A 26072-nucleotide genomic window follows, 5' to 3' on the forward strand; every position below is an offset into this window, starting at 1 on the left:
TATAATGCAGGTCTTAACCTGTAAGTTTCCATATAAATATCTCAATTTTATCTTTGCACATATGACAAAATACTACAGTAATTTATAGCAGGCCTACTGTAGTGGTTTTAAACCATACTATAGTAAAGTGTATTTTACTTATATATTATAGCATTCACAACTCTTTATTAGTTAATGCTCCAGTTTTAATTTTTGCCATAGTAAAGATCTAAATAAATACAATGGAAAATCATCTTTGTTTATGTATTTATTTATTTGTAATGTAACGTGCATTTATACTGCACATTTGTGCTTTACAATTGTGTGATGGGGTGTTTAAATTAAATTAAATTAAATTAAATTAAATTAAATTAAATTAAATTAAATTAAATTAAATTAAATTAAAATATTCATTCATTTTCTTTTCGGCTTAGTCCCTTTATTATTCCGGGGTCACCACAGCAGAATGAACCGCCAACTTGTCCATCACATGTTTTACGCACAGGATGCCCTTCCAGCTTCAACCCATCTCTGGGAAACATCCATACACACTCACTCACACAGACAATTTAGCCTGCCCAATTCACCTGTACCGCATGTCTTTGGACTGTGGGGGAAACCAGAGCACCCGGAGGAAACCCACGCGAACGCTTGGAGAACATGCAAACTCCACACAGAAATGCCAACTGACCCAGCCGAGGCTTGAACCAGCGACCTTCTTGCTGAGGCGACAGCTATACCTACTGTGCCACCGCGTCGCTCAAATTAAATTAAATTTTATATATGCACAGATGATTCAGCTTTATGTACTTGTGATGTACATGTATAAAATATATAATAGATAAGGTAAAGTGTGGCGTTTCGCAGTTTTGACAGGTTTTAATTAAATAGTATTTAATAGTACTGAAAAAACTTAGTTCGACGGGGTATCTACACCTTGCCCTTAGCCCTACGCCTTTAAGCTAAACAGAATTGGGACACGCCTACCCCTTCACGAGAACGTGCAAAACAAGGGGTAGGGGAAGGGCTAAGAGGTAGAATTGGGATTGGGCCTTAGAATAACAAAATATGAATACATACTTGTTTTTAAAATACATATTTATTACATCATATAGAGGAATTACCAACCTACGTCACACGGGTACACGATTCCAAAGTCCAAAAATAGAAAAAATTCACTTTTACTGTACACCACACTGCTTTCAATGCCAACCGCAGACGTCTTTGGCTAAAAGGGAGCTAGTGAGGCCAGCAGGGGGCGCTCAACCTGTGGTCTGCTTGAGTCCTAATGCCCCAGTAAAAGTGAAGCGGACACTACTCTGTCAGTGGGAGCCATCTTTTGGATGAGATGTTAAACCGAGGTCCTGACTCTCTGTGGTCATTAAATATCCCATGGCACTTCTCGGGAATAAGCAGGGGTGTAACCCCAGTGTCCTGGCCAGAATCCCTCTATCGGCCCTTACGATCATGGCCTTCCAATCATCCCCTTCCACTGAATTGGCTCTATCACTGTCTCTTCGCTCCACCAATAGCTGGTGTGTGGTGAGCGCACTGGCGCCGTTGTCCTGTGGCTGCCGTCACATCATCCAAGTGGATGCTGCACACTGGTGGTGGTGTGGAGAGACGCCCCTCATGATTGTAAAGCGTTTTGGGTGTATGGCCATACACAATAAATGCGCTATATAAATACACGTTACATTACAGTACATGACAGTTAAATATGGTGAATTAAACTGCGAACACTTGATGCTTCGAATGCAATGTAAACATGCCCTGCCGTACAGATGCAGTTTGCTGTCAGTATGCAGTTGCTTTGCTTTATGATGATTACCCAGGTCTTGTACAGCTCCGTCTTCTTTCCTTGTCTTCGGCTAGGCAGAACCTCGCTTTTTAGCACAGCATAGTTTTGAATCTGGTCATCATGGAAGATTATTTCCTGCACATGACCACACAGAACTAAACTGTTGGCATTAAAAAACTTGTAGGCCTTTAACTTCTCTCTTGTAAAATCACGTGGAGTTTCAATGAGATGCTTGTTTTAATAAAGCCGGATGCTTGGCCATTTCATCTTATGCAATACCATTGGGAAGGTGCTATCGCAAATGAACTTGTCAGACGAACGCCGCTCACTTTAACGTTAATTTTGCAGAATCACTGTGCTTATCACTGGGTGACGAGCTGTTATAACACGCTGAAAGCATTATGTTAATAATATATATATATATAATATGTAATCAGTATAACTTATCTCTAATACAAAAACTAAATCTGTGCAGCATTGGATGTCATTCCCTCGCTGTAAATGCTGGTGCTCCATTTTTTTTCTGAAACCTTGCTGCACGCACATCCTAAACGTTTACAAACATGGTAATTAGTCTATATCCGGGGTGTCCAAACTCGGTTCTGTAGGGCCAGTGTCCTGCACAGTTTAGCTCCAACTTACTTCAACACACCTGCCAGGAACTTTTAGTATACCTAGAAAGAGCTTGATTAGCTGCTTCAGGTTTGTTTAATTGGGGTTGGAACTAAAATATTCGAGTTTGGGCACCCCTGGTCTATATCATTAGGAAAAAAAATATAGGAACCTGTTAAAGTTACAAATTAAAAACTGTAGTCTATTGTCATTTGTTAGGCAAATAACAAACTGAGCAGTACATTCAACTTTCCTCAATCAGAATTTGGTCCTTTGAATAATAAAAAAATGTAAACATTAAAACATTTTTATATGTTTTAAATAGTCTTTTTGGGGCGACACAGTAGCTTAGTGGTTAGCACAGTCACCTCACAGCAAGAAGGTGGCTGGTTCGAGTCCCGGCTGGCTCAGTTGGCATTTCTGTGTAGAGTCTTCATGTTCTCCACGTGTTGGAGTGGGTTTCCTCCTGGTGCCCCGGTTTCCCCCACAGTCCAAACACATGCGCTATAGGGGAATTGAAGAAACTTAATTGGCTGTAGTGTATGAGAATGAGTGTGTGGATGAGAATGTATGGGTGTTTCCCAGTACTGTGTTGCAACTGGAAGGGCATCCTCTGTGTAAAACCAGTCTGATCTCACGAGGAAACGTAAGTATTTTACATTTTGTCAGTTTAGTGGCTAATTCGTACAAATTCGTACGAGTTCAGTCGTACGAAGTTGTATGATTTTAAAAAGGAGGCGTGGCACCCAACCTCACCCCTCAACCCAACCGTCATTGGAGGATGAGCAAATCGTACAAAACTGTACGAAATAAATCGTATGAATTAGCCATTAAATCAAAAAGTTATGAATTGTCGTGAGATTGTGTTGGTAAAACATATGCTACACTGTAAAAAAAATCCCTTATTTTAATTTATTTTCCCAGCAGCTAGGGTGCCGTAAAAAAAGAAAAATACCAGCTGTTATATTACAGACATTTACCGTGAAATAATGCACTTTAAATCATGGACATTTGCCTAAATTTAGATTTCCGGTTAATTTCTGTAATTTAGCTTCTGTTATTTTATGGTAAATGTCTCATCTAACGGCCACTATTTTACTTTTTTTTTTTTTTTTTTATGCATTACGTATTTCACCCTAGCTGCCAGAAAAAAATTTAAAATAACAGATTTTTTTAACAGTGTGTATATGTTGGCGCTTCATTCTCCTGTGGCGATCCCTGATAAACAAAGGGACAAAACTGAAGGAAAATGAATGAACAGTAGCATAAGAGGACTTCGCATACGTCACAGATTGCATAATCTTGCGCAGCTGGATGTTGGAGTCATGAAAAATAATAGTTTGTATTAAAACTGATTAGCTGATGTCACACCGATGTGACGGCCAACAGAGCAGGGTTCATACGGTCATGAATATCCTGGAAAAGTCATGGAATTTTAACATGGCATTTTCCTGGTCAGGAAAAGTTTTGAAAAAAAAAAAACAAAAAAAACACAGTTTTGGAAAAGTCATGCAAAACAGATATCTGTATACTTGAATATATATATATATATATATACATATGCCTTTACTTCTTTTCTGTCCATGGCCAATCACATACTCTCATATTAATTAGTGCTGTGTAAGAATTATCTAAATCAATTTTACATAGATCTAAACTGATTAGATCGTTGTGTTTCACGATATGCTGTAATAACTTTGAACATGCTTTGTTTTTTTCTTTTACCACACATATGTAGACACTGCATGAAACATTAGGTCATGAAAATGCACTTGAAGGTCTTGGAAGAATCGGGGAAAAGTCGTGAAATTTTAGTAGTGAAAATGTGAATGAACCCTGACAGAAGATTTTGCTCTGTCTTAAAGCCCTTTTCAATGGGTTATTTTCACAATTTATGATGGCGTAGCAGTGAAAATAAGACAAATGTATGGGGCAAATTGTGGACCTTTGTCAGTCAGTGGTGGGTCTTTCAAACAACCCGAAGCCCCAATGGCTACGGTCCTGCACTTTAACCAAAACTTGCACCAGTTTTGCACATTTGCACCAGACACTTTCCCACAATAACTCCATATCTCTCTAAAACCATTGTGCATTACTGCGTGTGCCTCACACAGGTGAGTGATCTTGATAAACCACCCGTAGAAACACTCTTCTGTCTATGTGTAGTGGGTCCAGGACTCCTGTATCAGCTGACAGTTTAGCGATCCCAGCAATCTATGAAATGGTGGAATAAACACAAGACAAAAATGTGCGTGTGATCAGCTCTCCGTATTACTGGGCTATCTTTTTTTTTCTTAAAATGTTCACACCAAACAAATCCAAATGGCAAGACTTGCATTATCTAAAATAAATTGCTATAGCGTTTACAGCATATATTGACTGTTTCAGCCTCTTTCCTGTAAATAAACAGCATTTCTTTGACAAATAAATTCATCAGCCGATAGCTGTGTAGTACATCTGTGTGTTCACCATAGACTGTAAAATATATGGGCGTGGTATACGTGACATCACCCATAGGTTTCTAAAGAGCGCAAAAGAAGCCACTAGTAGGCGTGGCCAACCGTCGCCATACCAAACAAGGGCAAAGAGGCGGAGAGTGAGCGGAGCTACAGACACCTGCTGGCATTTAGCTTGGACCTGGTTCAGACACACTTTACTTTGGGAGAAACGCTTAATACTTTATCACCTGTGACTCGTTTGTATTCTGACCACTTGTGCTTGGTTGTACACTATATCAATAAAGTGTTTAGTCTTTTAAAAACACTGCTGTAATACATTGAGCCACTAAACATTGTTCTTATGACTTTTTTCAACAGGAGGAAAACGTGAATTACTTCCAAACACTTCAGATATAGTCTGTGTTAGTTAATATAAGACTATTGATGAAATCCAGCATAACACTGTATGAGAACACTTCAGATGACTGTGCGAGAGCCTACAGCTAATCAATTTGTCAGATTCTGGAGTGCATTACAGCTCTAAATATAAATATAAACGATAAATGATCTTAAAAATAAAACAAATACATGTATAGAGATGGTATATAAGTATATAACTTTACTCACATGGGAAACGGAGGCCTCGTGAATGGTTTGTGAGCACAATTAAGTGCACTCAGCATGCCATGCCATCTAATAATTGTAGGAAACAAGTCCAAAAGGCAGTTGACTGTGTAAAGCCACATAAAACAACACAGAAATACGATAAATATGCCGAGTTCAGTGGCTAATCTGCAGGATTCAGCTGAGGTGACGTGACGGCGACCAACGAGACCTAGCTGTCACTCAAGTGACCACGCCCTTAAATTATGCAACTTATTATAACTTAATATAAAGGAAACGGATGAGTTATAAAAAAATTCACCCCCCTCACAGTTGTCATGAAGGGTAATATTAGCTGTATTAAGCAAAATCTTTTTTTGTAGCAGGCTGTAAACACCTTTTTTTCTGCTGTAAAGTTGGCCATTCTAACAGTGGGCTCAATTGAAATTTGCTCTGTTTTGGAGCCAGGAGCGGCCAGGACTAGCGGAATTTCGGATGAATTGCAGTTTTAGTTACTTCCGTATTGGCTTCCTGAGGGAGAGCGGGAGGATGCCGCTTGGTATTCACACACTATTCAGTGTCACATGACTCACATAAACTTAATTGGCTTTTTCTGTACCAAAAATGCATTCAAATTTGACATTCTCTGAATGTTTTGCTGATGCACATACACTTTTAAAGCAAACTAAACATTATCAGAACTGAAATACATACAAGCATAATCACCTTCATTAAACTATTTCAGTAGATACAAATCCCCTTAAATTGCAGGTAAACATCGCGATTTTAAACCCTCATTAAACATGTAAATATAATCAAAAACAAATCTTTTCCTGAGACTTAATATGCACAAACATGTATTCTTTCCATATCAATACAGATTGACACTTAATACAGTCAACTAATCTGTGAAATGGTGGAATAAACACAAGACGAAAATGTGCGTGTGATCAGCTCTCCATATTACTGCGAGCAGTGCAGAAAATGCTGAATCACGCACTGTGCTCTCATAGCGCCCTCTATCGCTCTGGCGGAACCACCATTCCCTTTATACATCCACACATGCATATCATTATTAATTTCCTCAATTGTGGCAAACCAATATTTGGGGCGTCACATATGCACCAGACGCTTTCTTACAATCACTCCATAGGCTCTAAAAGAGTGGCTCTCAAACTGTGGTATGTGGGATTCCCTCTAGTGCAGGGGTCACCAATCTCGGTCCTGGAGGGCCGGTGTCCCTGCAGGGTTTAGCTTAAACTTGCCTCAACACACCTGCCTGCATGTTTCGAGTACAAATAGTAAGACCTTGATTAGCTTGTTCAGGTGTGTTTGATTAGGGTTGGAGCTAAAATCTGCCGGACACTGGCCCTCCAAGAACAAGTTTGGTGACCTTCTCTAGTGGTACGCAGAGGAATCCAATATGTAGGTCCACACCACACGGAATCTGCGCGTGCAGAATATTGCAGATATACGCAGATTTTTAGCCCATCATTAATTCTGTTTATTTACTTGAGTAAATGTGAGTAAATTTATTTTTATTCAGTTTTTCAACTAATTACAGTGATATAAGTGATGTGAAAATGTTCATCTGATTGATGTACAATGCAGTTGTACAGTGATATTTTCTGTCTTTTAGTAGATATATGAGAGACTTGCTTTGTTTACCAAATAAAGTGAATCTAATTGGATTTGTATTTTCAACATTAAATAAAAGTTAAAAAGATATTACTTTTTATTTCACATATTAAGTTTTTAGTTATGATACTCCCAAAATAATTCAGCAGAAATCCGCAAATTTTTACCAAAATTCTCAGCAGAAATAGCAACAAACGTCTGCAGATTCCGTCTGGCCCTACCAATGTCATTTGTACATGCAACATATTTTAAAAGTGATCAAAAATGGTTTCTATATGAATATGATGACATATAGCCTATATTTATGAGGTCCAAGCAACATTTCCAGGTTTTGATGAATAGGATACTATAGGTTAAAACTTTACATTTAAGTACAGGTGTTTTTTTTTATAAGACCAGTAGCCTATCATTTTTAACACACTTTTAAAAGCACATTTTAATTTAAACGTTGACAATTTATTTATTTATTTTTTGTTTTTTACAGTAAAACAAACAAAAAAAAAACTCTTACAGTTTGTTTTTTAAAGTACAGTGTTAATTCATTCATTCATTTTCTTGTCGGCTTAGTCCCTTTATTAATCTGGGGTCGCCACAGCGGAATGAACCGCCAACTTATCCAGCAAGTTTTTACGCAGCGGATGCCCTTCCAGCCGCAACCCATCCCTGGGAAACATCCACACACACATTCCCACACACACACACACACACTCGTACACTACAGACAATTTAGTCTACCCAATTCACCTGTACCGCATGTCTTTGGACTGTGGGGGAAACCGGAGCACCCGGAGGAAACCCACGCAAACGCAGGGAGAAGATGAAAACTCCACACAGAAACGCCAACTGAGCCGAGGTTCGACCCAGCGACCTTCTTGCTGTGAGGCAACAGCACTACCCACTTCGCCACTGCTTCGCCCGTGGCTGATAATAATAAATATTATTATTACTAGTAGTTAATCTGCCACATTTTTAAACTGTACAGAGCTGCAGCTGCTTTTCTGGGCCTACTACTCTACTGTACTTCAATACTGGTCGTTATGGTGGTACTTGGAGGGGCAGATTTTTCTGAGGTGGCACTTTATGAAAACAAATTTGAGAACCACTGCTCTAAAAAAAAAAATCAACATTGTGCATTTCTGAGTGTGCCTTACACAGGTGAGTGGGTTTGACAAACCACCTGTAGAAACATTCATTTCTCTCTCAATATGCGTCAGACATAATAATAAATAAACTCCATCTTACAAGAACTCAATAAGAAAAGCAATGTTTACCTGTGAATGCACTACACAATCATGTTGCTCTTCTTGTTTTCTCCAACTTTAAATACGTCTTTTGCACAATATTGTTCATTCATTCATTCATTCATTCATTTCTTGTCGGCTTATGTAACAGGTGTTATATTATTTTTATTAATTTCACTCAAAATTCTCCTTGTTATTCATCAATTATTTTTATTTAATTGTGTATTTTCAAAGTTGTTCTTTATATATCTTATATTTTAGAGTTAATGAAATCATAGTTGTGTTTGTTTTCAATGTATTGGTGTATTTTGGAAAATTGCGCGTGGCCCCTTTAAGTGCCGTTTTCCGGTTCCGCCTGCTCTTACTCAGTTCGCGGCAAACGCGATTGAGGAGAGATGAGTTTTACTGAAGCTCCGGTTAAAATATAGCATATAAGTGTTGTTTATCATAATAACACATGTAATGGTGTTCTAAATTGCATTACATTGATGTTTAAACATGTATGAGAGATTGAATGTATATGAGGCATGTATTGTGGGTAAAGTTTATAAGCATGAATGTGCAAGCTTTGTAGTGAGAATTATCCCTTTCACTAATAGGTTGGTGAGCTCCTAAGGAAGGCACATACTCAGCTTTGCCATTTGTTTGCTTTATTCATGCAGAATAAAAGCCTGTTAATTCCTATATGACTGGTTCCTTTCGCCTAATCACAACACAACGCAGAGTAAAACGAGGACCGGTCACACTTAGTCCCTTTATTAATCCGGGGTCGCCACAGTGGAATGAACCGCCAACTTATCCAGCAAGTTTTTACGCAGCAAATGCCCTTCCAGCCGCAACCCATCTCTGGGAAACAATCTTGTTCAGTCTTATGTAAAAGTACTTGTACAGTCTGTCTTAGGTTATGTGTATAGTTGCATATGTATGCTATATTTATAGTTAGATTACGTTAGTTCTGCCTTTAAAATAGCTTTTATTTCAGTGTTGTTCATATATTTATGATTATGTTTATTTTTGTAGCACCGTGGTCCTGTTATACATGACATCCCATTCCTTGGTATGTCCACACATGTCCGCTCAACTTGATGTGTTGAGTCCAACATTACAATATATGGAGCTTTTCTGCTGTATTGTTTGTTGTATTTGTACTTTTTTTTCTGTACGCTTAGCACATTTGCAGATGAGTGTGATTTATTTTTATTTTGTTTTTGCAACTGACCGTCTTCTACTTTGTCTTCTAAAATACACCTGGCCTGAACAAGCGTCCTCCTTGTGTTTATTTTTGGAGATGTTTTTGGATGTGCTGATTAAAAGGTGCCCTTGAACAATTTAGAGTACATGTTTGGGTTTGTTATTGCTTCAGATCTTAAATCAGAGTGATTGTTCTTTTATCAACGGTAAATTTTTTACATACATTTTTTTTTTTATTTAATTTTATTTAATTTTTTTAAACATTTTTTACATATGAATTTTCACTTTGTTTTTATTAACTTTAGCTAAGTTAGATGTTGCTTTATTTAATTAATCAATAATATATATATATATATACGCTCACCGGCCACTTTATTAGGTACACCTGACCATCTGCACCTTAACGCAAATTTGTAATCATGCAATCACATGGCAGCAACTCAATGCATTTAGGCATGTAGACATGGTCAAGACGATCTGCTGCAGTTCAAACCTAGCATGAGAATGGGGAAGAACGGTGATTTAAGTGACTTTGAACGTGGCATGGCGGTTGCAACTGAATCTACTGGAATTTATATGCACAGCCATCTCTGGGGTTTACAGAGAATTGTCTGACAAAGACAAAATATCCAGTGAGCGGCAGTTCTGTGGGCGCAAATGCCTTGTTGATGCCAGAGGTCAGAGAATGGCCAGACTGGCTCCAGCTGATGCAAATGCAACAGTAACTCAAATATCCACTTGTTACAACCCAGGTCTGCAGAAGAGCATCTCTGAATGTATTTCTTTTTTACTATTGGAAATTGTTCTCACATTTACCCAATTAGTAAATGTAGAATCAATCAATTAATCAATCAATCAATCAATCAATCAATCAATCAATCAATCAATCAATATAATGTTTAATAGTATATTACAGATTTTATACACCCATAAAACAAAATAAAAATCTATATTTGAAAAAAAAGACTACTCATATTAATAATAGTACTAGAAAATTTGATAATCTGTAAAGGCTTGAATGTAAGGGGTTTTAAATTGTTGTGCATTTTTTTATAATAAAATTATATTTTAATAGATAATAATAATTATTTATTTAAAGGATAGTACTAATCATACTTTAGTAATTTATAGTAGATATACACACTAGTGGATTTGTAGTGGGGGTGAGATCGTATGGGCCCCTTCGCTTTCCCTGTGCCCTTGACTTTAATCTTAATAGTTAACCTAAAATAATTAACATAAAGGCTATTATTTGATCAATAATATATATATATATATGTTTGAATAACTCATTTCTAATAACTGATTTATTTTAGCTTTGCCATGATGACAGTAAATAATATGTGACTAGATATTTTTGAAGACACTTCTACACAGCTTAACTAGGCAAGTTAGGGTATTTAGGCAAGTTATTGTATAACGATGATTTGTTCTGCAGAATATCGGGAAAAAATTGCTTAAAGGGGCTAATCACTTTGTCCCTAAAATGGTTTTAAAAAATTCAAAACTGCTTTTATTCTAGCCGAAATAAAGTGAATAAGACTTACTCCAGAAGAAAAAATATTATCAGACACACTGTGAACATTTCCTTGCTCTGTTAAACATCATTTGAGAAATGTTCAAAAAAGAAAAAAATATGCAAAGGGGGGATTTGAACTATTGAACTATTAACCATTGTTACATTTAAATTGGTACTTTGAAACGTGCTAAGTGGTTTCTACAACATTTTAAATGAATGAATAAATGAATGCATGGATTATTTAATTTATTTATTGCTTTTTTAGTAAACAATAACATGATTCAAAAAGAATTTTAGTGTTTTATGTGGACTTCTATTCACACATGAAGACTATATATTACCTTCACTACATAGATTATACAGTTGAAGTTAAAATTATTAGTCCCCCTGTGAATTTATTTTTCAAAAATTTCCTAAATGATGTTTAACAGAGCAAGGATTTTTTTCACAGTATTTCCTATAATATGTTTTCCTCTGGAGAAAGTCTTGTTTGTTTTATTTCGGCTAGAAGCCTAAGGGGGTTCGGGTGGTTTGAAAGACCTCCCCCTAATGACAAGGTTCAGAATTTGTCCCCTATATAAGGTCATTTGTTCCATTTTTCACAATATCCCATTATAAATCATCTGACTGAAAAAAGGAGCTGGCCAGTTTGTTATTTACCTACAGGTTACAGTTTTTAATATGTTTTTAGTTCATTCATTCATTTTCTTGTCGGCTTAGTCCCTTTATTAATCTGGGGTCGCCACAGCGGAATGAACCGCCAACTTATCCAGCAAGTTTTTACGCAGCGGATGCCCTTCCAGCCGCAACCCGTCTCTGGGAAACATCCAAACACCCATTTACACACACATTTACACACACACACACACACGGGACAATTTAGCCTACCCAATTCACCTGTACTGCATGTCTTTGGACTGTGGGGGAAACCGGAGCACCCGGTGGAAACCTACACGAATGCAGGGAGAAGCCGAGGTTTGAACCAGTGACCTTCTTGCTGTGAGGCGACAGCACTACCTACTGCGCCACTGCCTCGCCATGTTTTTAGTTTATCAAATTCCTAATAGTTTTTTATGATGCATGATAATAAACTTGTATTTTAAAAATAAGTATTGTATACTTTCAAAACTATTCAAAATTATTAATTTAAATTTCTAATCTCATAAGTAAGGCAAAGCAAGGCAGGTTTATTTATATAGCACATTTCATACACAGTGGCTATTCAAAGTGCTTTACATAAAAAAAGAATAAAAGAAACAAGTATAAGAAAAATAAAAACAAATAATAAAAATTATAAAAAAAACTGGTAAAATGTGATATAAAAGAATGAAAAAGAAGAGAAAAACATGATAGTGCGATCTGTCAGACGCAGCACAGTGCTCATTCAGTAAAGGCACAGCTAAACAGATGTGTTTTCAGTCTTGATTTGAATGTGCCTAATGTTGGAGCACATCTGATCATTTCTGGAAGCTGATTCCAGCAGCAGGGGGCGCTGTTAGTGGCTGAAAGCTGATTCACCCTGCTTTGACTGAACTCTTGAAATTTCTAGTTTATATGATCCTAATGATCTGAGTGATCTGTTGGGTTTGTATTCAGTGAGCATATCTGTAATGTATTGAGGTCCTAGGCCATTTAGTGATTTATAGACCAGTAATAATACTTTAAAATCTATTCTGAATGTAACTGGGAGCCAGTGTAGAGACCTGAGGACAGGTGTGATGTGCTCTGATTTCCTGCTTCTGGTCAGAATTCTGGCCGCAGCGTTTTGGATGAGCTGCAACTGTCTGACTGTCTTTTTAGGAAGACCAGTGAGGAGTCCATTACAGTAATCCACCCTGCTGCTGATAAAAGCATGAAAAAGTTTCTCAAAGTCTTCACTGGAAACAAAAAAATTTCATAACATTATTTTTAAATCTGTAATAAATTTTAAATGCACAATAAAATGTTTAATTGCACATTTCTAAACAAAGAGTTTGTGGTAAAATAATATGGTGAGCACTTTGACAAAGTTGTGGAAAATATTTGTTGCATCAAAGAGTGTGGTTATGATCATCATGTGACAAGCCAATGCAGAATATATTAGTGCTTAAAATGTCACTAAAATGCAGTATTTGTATCTCATAATTTAATAGAAATTGAGGAGAATAACTGCAAAAAGCTCCACTTTTTGATAAAAAAAAACAAAGACTCCTGTTCAATAGGCTGGCTACTGACCTGTAAAAGTAGTTTATAATTTTTTTTAAAACCATTTTTTAAAATCATTGCTTAAGCCCCTTAAGCAATATTATTTCAATAGTCTACAGAACAAATCACTAACACTAACTTGCCTAATTAATTTAACTTTACCCTAATTAACCTGGTTAAGCCTTTAAATGTCACTTTAAGCTGAATACTAGTATCCTGAATAATATTTAGTAAAATATTAAGTGCTGTCATCATCAGAAATCAGTTAGTAGAAATGAGTTATTAAAACTATTATGTGCAGAAATGTGTTGAAAAAAAAATCTTATGTTAAACAGAAATTGGGGTAAACACATACAGGGGGGCTTATAATTCAGAAGGGCTGATAATTCTGGCTGTGGTTGTATTATATATAGGCTATGTATTCTCCACAGGTTCCGTGAGCGATGATGATCTGCCGGCGTTCTTCGGTCTGTCGGTGCGGACCGGACCGCGCATGCGTAGTGCGCGCAGCCCATGATGCTGCCCTGTGCGTGTGTTCGTCTGCCGATTTCATCTCACACACGCTTTTCTTCCTCATCATCCTGGATCTTCATCCTGAGCGCATCTTCCTCCGTTTGACGGTACGTGAATCTCCGTGCTTATGCGTGTGTGTTTGTAAATACACGCATTGCGAAGCGAACATGAACACACACACACACACACACACACGCTTCTGTCCGCCGCAGCTTTAAATGCGTGTATTTGCTCATCATAATCATGCACAGTTACTAGCGTTGTTTTGGGGCTTCATCAGGGACGTGTTCCAGTACATCTGCGTTTCTGTACACACTCATACTTTCTGAAGACGCGTTTGGAGTCCTGCAGTTTGGCCATCAGGAGAGAGAGAGTGAGTGATGCGTTCATCTTCCAAGTCAGCTGCAGTTTTCGGCGTCATATGAGTGTGCGTAGCGTTATTAGGTAGACAGCACCGACTCAGCAAACATTTCTGTCCGTCATTATGAGCGTCTGTGGATTGTCAGACTGACGGCCTGTTGCTGAAGAAGCTCCATGCTGATGTATATTGAGGTAAAGTTGGTTTTATATCCGCACATTCGTTCAGTGACAACTTGTGAAATGCTCCCTATGTATTTTTACCACGTTATTTTGAATATTCGGTCTGAAATAACCTGCAAGTATGACTTCAAAACAATATAAACTGAACATGAAGCCAACTTTACCTCAATAGCATTGAAGTAAAGTTGGTTTTTTATTCACACATTTGGACTTTCTCTTTTATAATATAATTTCATAAAATGATTATTTGCAAATTCCGCATAGGGAAATAATATTATCAGCCAATGACTGTCAAAGTACAACATTGTTTACAGTCAAATCAAATAGTTATGTTGTTTTGAAGTCAAACTTGAATCTGATTTCCGACCGAATATTCAGAGTAAACGTGAGATAATAAGCGTGCTTATCTGCTTTTTAATTATTTTAAAACACAGAGCAAGCAATAGATATAATGCATATTGTAATTTTACATCATGATGTGTATTAGCCTTTTTAAATTCTGCATTACTGTTTGTCTACTGAATGCGAAAGTCAGAAAGTGTGAATATAGAACAGTTCTTTACCAAAATATCAATTTTTAGGTAAAGTTTGTTTTGCATTATTGTGTTATTCTTTCAGTGACAACTTTGTCAAGGTCCATATATTGTTTACCATATGCTATACTTTGAATATTGAGTCTGAAATCACATCTAATTATGACTTGAAAACAACATTATCACTATTTAATTGACTGTGAACTAAATTTACTAAGCTAAAAATAATAATCAAATTTAATAAATGAACTAAAATATAGAAATAAAAGGACTTGATAATTAAACATCAAACAAATGAATAAATAAATAAATTATTACTAACTATCTAACTAACCAAATACAAAATAAACAAACACAAACAAACAAACAAACAAACAAACAAACAAATAAATAAATAAAAGGATTTAATAATTAAAGATCAAAGACAAATGGGAATAAAAAAATCTCACTGAAAAGACAAATTAACAAATAAATTACTAGCAACTAACTAACTACTTGAAATCAATTTTTAAAAAAGCTATTTTAATTATTTTAATTTAAGTTGGTGTACATAAAAATATACCCCCCCCCCAAAAAAAAAAGAAATACAAATTTTTTTTAATAATAATGAATAAATAACAATCTGTTACATTACTTTTAGTTTTTGTTAGCATTTCATTTCTGTAATAATAAATAAATAACCCAAATCCAGATCTTTACTTTATACTGATAACTCATTCATTATCCTTTGGCTTAGTTCCTTATCTATCAAGAGTCGCCACAGTGAAATAAACAGGCAACAATTCCATCATATGTCCAGCCGGTCCATTATTGTTTACCACACTATACTTTAAATATTGGGTTTAATTATTTAATAAACATTTAATTATGACTTCAAAACAACATTAGCACTATTTAATTGACTGTGAACTTCATTTACTAAACTAAAAATAATAATAATAATAAGCTGTAATAAATGAAATATAATAAAATATAGAAATCAAAGAACTTGATAATTAAACATCAAAACAAATGAATTAATAAATTAATTATCTGTCTAACTAAACACAAAAATAAACAAACACAAAAAATAAATAAACACACAAACAAATAAATAAATAAAATGATTTTATAATTAAAGATCAAAACCAAATGGGAAATGTTTTTTTACACTGAATAAGACAAATTAACAAATAAATTACCAGCTACTCGCTAATTAAAGTAATAAAAATACTTAAAATCTATTTAAAAAGTGCTATTTTAATTATCATTTTAATTTAAGTTGGTGAACATTAACAATAAAAAATATATACACCCCCCCACAAATAATAAATACAAAAAATTGTAATCATAAATAAATAAATAAATAAATAATCTGTTAAATTACTTTTAGTTAGCATTGAATTTCTGTAATAATAAATAAATAACCCAAATCCAGATCTGTACTTTATACTGATAACTCATTCATTTTCCTTCGGCCTAGTCCCTTATCTATCAAGGATCGCCACAGCAGAATAAACCGGCAACAATTCCAGCATGTTTTACACTTTGGATGCCCTTCCAGCGGTCCATATACTGTTTACCACGCTATACTTTGAATATTGGGTCTGAAATCACATGTAATTATGACTTCAAAACAACAACTTCTTTGATAGTCATTGGCTGCTAATATGATTACCCTATTTAAAATGAGCAAATAATACTTTTCTGAAATGAAATTAAGAAGGTAAAAGTCAGAATGTGTGAATATAAGACCAACGGTACCCCAGTTTGATCTATCTGAAGGAGATGTTGGTTGTGTGAGGACTGCATGGCTTTTGTTTACAGCTAGAAGACTTTATCTGCTGATGTTGGGCTGATTGTGGTTTTGGAGATGAGCAGAAAGAAATAAGAGACTAAGTTTATGCACTTTTCTGTATATCCACACTAACTGGCAAAAGTCTTGTCCTCAATCCCAGTTGCAAGAGCAACAGATAATAACTTGACTTCTAGTTGATCATTTGGAAAAGGGGCATTTTTCCGATGAATCATCTGTTGATCTGCATCCCAATCATCACAAATACTGCAGAAGACCTGCTGGAAGCCACATGGACCAAGATTCTCGTAGAAATCAGTCAAGTTTGGTGAAGGAAAAATCATGGTTTGGGGTTACATTCAGTATGGGGGCGTTGAGAGATCTGCAGAGTGGATGATCAACATCAACAGCCTGAGGTATCAAGACATTTGTGCTGCCCATTACATTACAAACCACAGGAGAGGGACAATTCTCCAGCAGGATAGCGCTCCTTCTCATACTTCAGCCTCCACATCAAAGCTCCTGAAAGCAAAGAAGGTCAAGCTGCTCCAGGATTGGCCAGCCCAGTCACCAGTAGGCATGGACCGGTATAAGATTCTGAATGTATTATAACCTTGGATAAAAATAAATATCCCGGTATAGTGATTACCAGAGGTAGAAGTAAGTTACACATGTGCAAGCCACTAGCAAGTCTCAAGTAGTAACCTTCAAGTCTCAAGCAAGTCAAGTCAATTTTTGTCAGACTCAAATCAAGTCGAGTCGCTGCTTACCTCAAGTCAAGTAATACAGTTAGTGTTGGGCAAGCTACTTTAAAAAAATGTAGTGAGCTAAGCTATTAGCTACTCTACTTAAAATGTAGATTAACTACACTAAAAGCTACCCTCTTGGAAATGTAGCAAGCTAAGCTAAAAGCTAATTGGCTACATCTAAGCTATTTTTACAATTTTTCATTTTGAAATCGAAACAACTTAAATCCAAGTCGATCATATCTTAGTGATCAATAAAACTGTCAATGAAACATTTGATGCAGAATAGTTCAGTTCAGTTATTGACTGCAAATAATGTGCTGTACAAAACAGAAACAAACGATAGTTTATAACCGCAAAATCCAAAAATAAAACCAGGTTACACATTTAAAATACTTTAGTGATTTTGTGTGTGGTTGCTCTTTCCTCTCTCGACTGCTCCTCCCGTTCTCCTTAAGAAGAGAGTCTCTCCGGCCCAATCACTAGAAAGACAGGTGTTATTTATCATTTCTGATTGACCTGCTGATTAGCCGCCAGGCTCCTAGCATGCTCTCCCCCCTTATAATAATAATAATTATAATAATAATTCCTTACATTTATATAGCGCTTTTCTGGGCACTCAAAGCACTTTACACACAATGGGGGGAATCTCCTTATCCACCACCAGTGAGCAGCATCCACCTGGATGACGCGACGGCAGCCATTTTGCGCCAGACCGCACACCACACACCAGCTGATTGGTGGAGAGGAGACAGCGATGAAGCCAATTGCAATATGGGGATGGTTAGGAGGCCGTGATGGACAAAGGCCAGTGGGCAGATTTGGCCTGGATGCCGGGGTTAAACCCCTACTCTTTTCGAAGGACATCCTGGGATTTTTAACGACCACAGAGAGTCGGGACCTCGGTTTAACGTCTCATCCGAAAGACAGCGCTCACTGAGCAGTATAGCGTCCCCGTCACTATACTGGGGCATTAGGACCCACAGAGACCGCAGGTTGGGCGCCCCCTGCTGGCCTCACTAACACCACTTCCGGCAGCAACCTAGCTTTCCCATGTGGTCTCCCATCCAGGTACTGACCGGGCGAAGCCCTGCTTAGCTTCAGTGGGCAACCATGTGAGAGTTGCAGAGAGCTAGCTGCCGGCATGGCAGCTATTTTTGGGTGTTCGATCACGCTTATGTATATCACGCTATATATATATATATATATATATATATATATATATATATATATATATATATATATATATATATATATATATGTGTGTTTACAACTCTTTATTGATTAATTACACTACAAAATGTAGTATCATTAATAACTATGAACTAAAAGTAATTACCGTAATAAACTTTAGCCTTTACTACAGTAAACAATATATACAGACGTCCTCTCTCTCGGTCCTCTTCCCATCAAGCAAGTTTCTAGTGTCAGCCCAATGATTGTTTGGCGACGTCGCCAACCAGAGCAAGAGGTGGCAGTAACGCACCAAAATCTTTGTTGTCGACCACCATAAAACAGGAAGAAGAAGAAATCGTCATTCTCACATCATATGGATTTACTTTCATCAGCTAGACACCGGCCACACAGCTCCGTGAATGTTGGTGGTGTCACTTTTTGATCCGCGATCGGTAAATGTAGCTTGTGTGGACGCTACTACGCTACTTGACTAATAAAATAGCTTTGCTACTGAAAAGCTATTTGATTTAAAAAGTAGCGGCGCTACCGCAATGCTACTGAGAAATGTAGTTAAGCTAGTAGCATCACTACTTGTAGCGATGCTTTTGCCCAACACTGAATACATTAGCTTAGTCTAGCGAGTCACTTTTAAGTCATCATATTTTTGTCAATTTTTGAACAATTTTTTTTGCAAGTTATATTTACATATATAACTTTCAGTATTATATATTTTTTCAGTTATTTATTTAACAAAAACAAGTTATTTTGAGGCATTTAACTCAAGTCCAAGTCAAGTCTCAAGTCATGACAGCCACAGCCATATCACCCTGCAGCCCAAGCCTCACTGAAGCTAAGCAGGGCTGAGCCTGGATGGGAGACAGCTTGGGAACACTAGGTTGCTGTTGGAAGTGGTGTTTGTGAGGCCAGCAGGGGGCGCTCAACTTGTGGTCTGTGTAAGTCCTAATGCCCCAGTAAAAGTGAAGCGGACACTACACTGTCAGTTTGAGCCGTCTTTCGGATGAGACGTTAAACCGAGGTCCTGACTCTCTGTGGTCATAAAAAATCCCATGGCACTTCTCGTGAAAGAGCAGGGGTGTAACCCCAGTGTCCTGGCCAGAATCCCTCTATCGGCCCTTACGATCATGGCCTCCCAATCATCCCCATCCACTGAATTGGCTCTATCACTGTCACTTCACTTCACCAATAGCTGGTGGATTAAGCAAATTAATCTTGTTTTTTCTTTTGACGTATGGTTATTTTGTTTACCCCATTGGCAGATTATTTTGCTTGTTTGAAGGAAAAGCTCACTTATTATTGGCATATTATTTCTCAAAACAAGACACTATGTTGTGCTTGTGTAGAAAACTCTTCTTGATTCAGGAATTTTTAGATATTTGGACTAGAAACAAGACAAAAAATCTAAGTAAGAAAAGCATTTTTTGCAGTGTTTTGCCTATTAAAATCAATGGCCTATACAGAAATTAAATAAAGCTAAAAATCTACTTCACTTTTGATTGTATTTGCATATTGATTAAAGTTACTGTAGTTATTTAGTGAAGAGCAACAAATGCATCTCTCATTGTGTTTTGTTTGATAACAGAGGTGTCACTTCAAGAATGCACAGATCTATAATGAAAGCATTCGACTACTTTAGTAACTGTTTGTGCTCATTTTAAGAGAAAATTAGTAGTGTTTAAAATAAAACACGCAAGACTGAGCAAAAAAAAAAAAAAAGAAGCACTTCTCAGACGGTCCCTTACTAAAAAGCTCTGCTCAGCGCGAGCTCTCATGCAGATTGCAAGGGCTCAACAAAGCATTTCCACCTTGGGATACTCATCCCGAGGTCCTCAGATTATGCGGAGTCACTGATTGGATCCAAGACCAGCGACGAGATGATCCCAAGGTGTCCATATCCGGGACCAGGCCGTATCCTGAGCTGCTGCTGCGCTGATGGTCGTGGGGAGTGGAGAGCATGAGACTGATTCCAGTGACGCTCCAGGGACAGACGAGTCTTCGCTGAGGCCAGCTTCCAGCCTCCACCGCTGAGACTGCAGCTCTGCACAAGACTTTTGGCCAGCAGAGAAATTAAAAGGGTCGTGCCCAACTGAGTCTGGTTCTCTTAAGGTTTTTTTCTTTACTCTCCTATCGGTTAAGTTTTTTTTCCCCTCTCCGCTGTCGCCACTGGCTTGCATGGTTCAGGATCTGAAAAGCTACACATCAATGAATTTGCTTATCAGTGTTTGGACTCTCAATAATGACTTCAAATCACACTGAACTGAGCTAAACTGAACTGAACTTAAACACTACAAACTGAACTACTAAATAAAGCTGAATTGAATTGAATTGCTCGTAATGTTGAGCGAAAAAGAAGAAAAAGACAGCTGTAGGAAACACACTTTAGATCTTTTTAGGGTAAGAGGTTTTTGGGTTATTGCCGTCTATCACTGAACGTGTCAGGAATATCGAAAACAAAACCAACTTAACCGCGCTCATTTCTGGCGCCCCCTGAACGTACAGCACCCTTAGCATTTGCCTATACTGCCTATGCCACGGGCCGGCCCTGCCAAATGATCAACTAGAAGTCAAGTTATTATTTGGTGTTCCTAAACCTTGGATAACAGCAACAAGACTCTTGTCAGGTAGTGTATATTTAAAGCTCAAAGATGTTTTATCATCATGTCAAGTGAAATGATCTGTGTGTAAGGGAACAGGCTTTTACACCTGCTGCATGAGTCTATATTATTGACCGCATTGATCATCCTCTGCAGAATGAGCCTCGTAGATCTGTCCCAGGATGGGGGTTTAATTTCATTTAACATGTCCAGTGTGAATCGCTAATTAGTTATTGTGCTAAACGCAGGCAACTGACGAATAAACTGATGATGAAGTGAAACCCACACAAGTGTATTGAGGATGCATCCTAAATGTGTTTTGCAGGCGAGGCCAAGCGAATGCTGAGCGTGTGTAGTTTATCAGAGAGTTAAGAAGCGCTGGAATGCATAATAAATGAGCCTCTGATGCTTCTGAATGTGTCATTTCAGACTGCAGAATGTGAGCTGTTTGCTCTTGGTAATCTTGTTTGGAGTTGTAAAAGTCTTTGGTATGTTGTCTAATGTCACCTGTAGGTTTGGTCGAAGAAGTGTGGACTTGTATTATAATTCGCGGAGAGCATTTGTTTTGTGGGCAGTCTTAAAAACTGGATTAGCTATTGGGCTGCACGATACTGTGCGTTGTTGTTGTTGAGTGTGCGATAACAAATATTTCTTAAAATATAACTAACTTGCACAATATTGATGTTTTGTCAGCAATTGGCAGTGAGATGTGAGCAATTGTTTTGGGCAGTCTTGGGAAATTTTGGCATACTAAGCGGATGTTTGTTGTAGTGTTGCGATAACGATATTTCGATATTTCCAACATAACGAGCTTGCAAAGCGTTATTTTTCAGCAATTTGCCGTGAGATGTGAGTGTTCGTTTTGAGCAATTTTGAAACTGCATCATTGATTCGATATTATCGTTTAGTTATTGTCGTTGAGTTATTATCGTTAAGTGTTGCGGTTACGATATAACTAACTTGCAAAAACGATACATTATCTGCAATTTGCAGCGAGATGTGAGCGTTTGTTTTCATCAGTAGTAGGACTTCATCAATAGTAGGACTGCATAATGCTATGACAATATGCGCTATGTGATGTTGTTAATTGTTGTGATAATATTTCTTACTATAAAAATTACTCGCAAAAATATATCAATATTTTATTAGCAATTTGCAGAGAGATGTGAGCGTTTGTTTTGGACAGTCTTAAACTCTGCATTAGTAGTAGGACTGCACGTTACTGGAAAAGTCTGCAATATTATTGTTGAGTGTTAAAATAATGACATTTCGCACAATATAACGATATTTCTTATGAAATAACTAACTTGCAAAAACAAAGTTTTATCCGCAATTTGCAGTGAGATGTGAACGTTTGTTTTGTGCTTTATCAGTAGTAGGACTGCATGATACCTGACAATTTGTGCTATGCGATGTTGTTAATTGTTGTGATAACAATATTTCTTACTATAACCTCACTAAAAAAAAAATATTTTATCAGCAATTTGCAGTGAGATGTGGGCGTTTGTTTTGGGGAGGCTTAAACTCTGCATCAGTAATAGGACTGCACGTTACTGGAAAAGTCGGCAATATTATTGTTGAGTGTTGCGGTTACGATATAACGAACTTGCAAAAACTATACATTATCTGCAATTTGCAGCAAGATGGGAGCGTTTGTTTTCATCAGTATTAGGACTTCATCAGTAGTAGAACTGCAAATTGTTGAGTGTTGAGATATTTAGTATTTTATTAGCAATTTGCAGAGAGATGTGGGCATTTGTTTTGGGCAGCCTTAAACTCTGCATCAGTAGTAGGACTGCACGATACTGGAAAAGTCTGCAATATTATTGTTGGGTGTTGTGACATTTCAGGCAATATAACGATATTTCTTATGATATAACTAACTTTCGAAAACAAATTTTTATCTGCTATTTGCAGTGAGATGTGAGCGCTTGTTTTGTACTTCATCAGTAGTAGGACTGCATGATACTATGACAATATGCGCTAGGCGATGTGTTAATTGTTGTGATAATATTTCTTACTGTAAAACTAACTCGCAAAACATAATATTTTATCAGCAATTTGCAGAGAGATGTTGGCGTTTGTTTTGGGCAGCCTTAAACTCTGCATCAGTTGTTGGACTGCACAATACTGAAAAAATATGCAATATTGTTGAGTGTAACGACATTTCACACAATATAACGATATTTCTTATGATATACAGTAACTAACTTTCGAAAAAAAAAATTTGCAGTAAGATGTGAGCATTTGTTTTGTGCTTCAGTAGTAAGACTGCATGATACTTTGACAATATGCGCTATGCGATGTTGTTAATTTTTGTTATAACAATATTCCTTATTCTAAAACAAACTCGCAAAAAACAATATTTTATCAGCAATTTGCAAAGAGATGTGAGTGTTTGTTTTGAGCAGCTTTAAACTCTGCATCAGTAGTAGGACTGCACGATACTGGAAAAATATCCAATATTGTTGAGTGTTGCGATAACGACATTTCACACAATATAACGATATTTCTTATGAAATAACTAATTTGCAAAAATGAAGTTTTATCAGCAATTTGCAGAGGGATTTGAGTTTGTTTTGTGCAGTTTTACACTGCATCAGTAATAGGACTGCATGATACTCGAAAAGTCTGCTATATTATTGTTAAGTGTTGTGTTTACAATGTAACTTGCAAAGACGATACATTATCTGCAATTTGCAGTGAGATGGGAGCGTTTGTTTTCATCAGTAGTAGGACTTCATCAGTAGTAGAACTGCAAATTGTTGAGTGTAGCGATAACGACATTTCACACAATATAACGATATTTCTTATGAAATAACTAACTTGCGAAAACAAAATTTTATCAGCAATTCGCAAAGGGATGTGGGTGTTTGTTTAGGGCAGCCTTAAACTCTGCATCAGTAGTAAGACTGCACGATACTGGAAAAGTCTGCTATATTATTGTTGAGTGTTGCGGTTACGATATAACAAACTTGCAAAAACGATAAAGTATCTGCAATTTGCAGTGAGATGGGAGCGTTTGTTTTCATCAGTAGTAGGACTTCCTCAGTATTAGGACTGCAAATTGTTAAGTGTATTGACATTTCACACAATATAACGATATTTCTTATGAAATAATTAACTTGCAAAAACAAAGTTTTATCTGCAATTTGCAGTGAGATGTGAGCGTTTGTTTTGTACTTGATCAGTAGTAGGACTGCATGATACAATGACAATATGTGCTATGCGATGTTGTTGATTGTTGTGATAACTATATTTCTTACTATAAACCCGCAAAAAACAATATTTTATCAGCAATTTGCAGAGAGATGTGGGCGTTTGTTTTGGGCAGCCTTAAACTCTGCAACAGTAGTAGGACTGCACGTTACTGGAAAAATATTTGATATAACTTACGATATAACTAACTCTCAAAACACAATTTTATCAGCAGTTTGCAGTGAGATGTGTGTGTTTGTTTAAAAACTGTGCATCAGTAGTATAGCTGCGCAATACTGAGAAAATATGCAATATGTGATGTTGTTAGTGTTGCGATAATGATATTACTGACGGTATTACTAACTTGCAAAACTTTATTCATCTGCATTTTTTTTCAAATGTGTGTTTGTGTGCATGCTTATGTGTGTGTGTATGTGTGTGCGTGTGTGTGTGTGTGTGTGTGTGTGTTTATGCTTGCACAAGTGTGTGTGTGTGTGTGTGAGTGCCCTCAGCCAGTCACACACACACACACACGCGCACACACCTGTCTGTCATCATTTGAGTGTAATGGCTCCATTAATCGGCGCTGGCGATGCTTCACTATAATGGAAGCTTCTGGATGTGTGTTGTGCTGCAGGTTGGAGTCTCAGATTGATTGTCTATCATTCTCTGTGTTTTGTGCTCTGGATAACCTGCTGTTGCTTTTATTGGCTGTCGGTTCTGCCTTCTCTCTATAGTTGTTTGCATCTGCATGTTAGCCAGCGCTCATGCTCCGCTGCTGAGGACGTTTATCTTCAACGATGTCTGGAATGATTTAGTTTGGTGGAGTAAATGAGATGAAGAATATAAACGGCAGATGCTTGTGCAGGGAAACTCCTTCAGGTGAAAGCTTTGAGGGCGAGAATGCGTGTGTGTTTTCATCAGGAGGGATATATCAGGAGTCTTGATCTTGATGTGAGACTTAAAGGGGCTTCTGTTTACAGGATGTAAAATAAGCCTCTGATGTTCCTAGAGTGTGTGTGTGTGAAGTTTCAGCTCAAAATACCAGGGATGCACCAATACTACTTTTTTTTTTTTTTATTCCGATCCCGATACCAAAATTCTGAGTATCGACCAATACAGATTCAATCCCGATACTGTGCTCTTTTATTTTAAGCATAATACAAGGCAAGGCAAGGCAAGGCAAGGCAAGGCAAGGCAAGGCAAGGCAAGGCAAGTTTATTTATATAGCACATTTCATACACAATGGCAATTCAAAGTGCTTTACATAAACAAGAATAAAAGAAACAAGTAAAATAAAAGTAAAAACAAATAATAAAAATGCATAAAAACAAAACAAAACATAAAAACAGGTAAAATGTGATATAAAAGAATGAAGAAGAAGAGAAAAACATGATAGTGCAATCTGTCGGACGCAGCACAGTGCTCATTCAGTAAAGGCACAGCTAAACAGATGTGTTTTCAGTCTTGATTTGAATGTGCCTAATGTTGGAGCACATCTGATCATTTCTGGAAGCTGATTCCAGCAGCGGGGGGCATAGTGGCTAAAAGCTGATTCACCCTGCTTTGACTGAACTCTTGGAACTTCTAGTTTATATGATCCTAAATATCTGAGTGATCTGTTAGGTTTGTATTCAGTGAGCATATCTGTAATGTATTTAGGTCCTAGGCCATTTAGTGATTTATAGACCAGTAATAATACTTTAAAATCTATTCTGAATGTAACTGGCAGCCAGTGTAAAGACCTGAGGACAGGTGTGATGTGCTCTGATTT

General features: G+C 37.1%; 2 protein-coding genes across 11 annotated transcripts in view; both read left to right on the top strand.

The window, feature by feature from the left end:
* cpsf2 (cleavage and polyadenylation specific factor 2) overlaps nt 1-25571 on the top strand; it is a 495879-nt gene extending 470308 nt beyond the window's left edge. Inside the window, exon 10 of one of the 2 annotated variants that reach the window (XR_015517560.1) lies at nt 25506-25571. The gene's annotated coding sequence lies outside the window, so the exon portion shown is untranslated. The remainder of the gene's footprint in view (nt 1-25505) is intronic. The other variant, XR_015517559.1, reaches the window with a different exon arrangement.
* The window catches only part of fut8b (fucosyltransferase 8b (alpha (1,6) fucosyltransferase)), a 220489-nt gene continuing 208114 nt past the window's right edge, over nt 13698-26072 (top strand). For 8 of the 9 annotated variants that reach the window (XM_087298833.1, XM_087298832.1, XM_087298838.1 and 5 more), the window contains exon 1: nt 13698-13826. The gene's annotated coding sequence lies outside the window, so the exon portion shown is untranslated. Of the gene's footprint in view, nt 14272-26072 lie in introns of all 9 variants that reach the window. The other variant, XM_087298839.1, reaches the window with a different exon arrangement.

The sequence above is a fragment of the Danio rerio genome, chromosome 20, assembly GCF_052040795.2.
Source record: "Danio rerio strain M-AB ecotype USA chromosome 20, GRCz13ab, whole genome shotgun sequence".
Classification (NCBI taxonomy): Eukaryota; Metazoa; Chordata; class Actinopteri; order Cypriniformes; family Danionidae; genus Danio; species Danio rerio.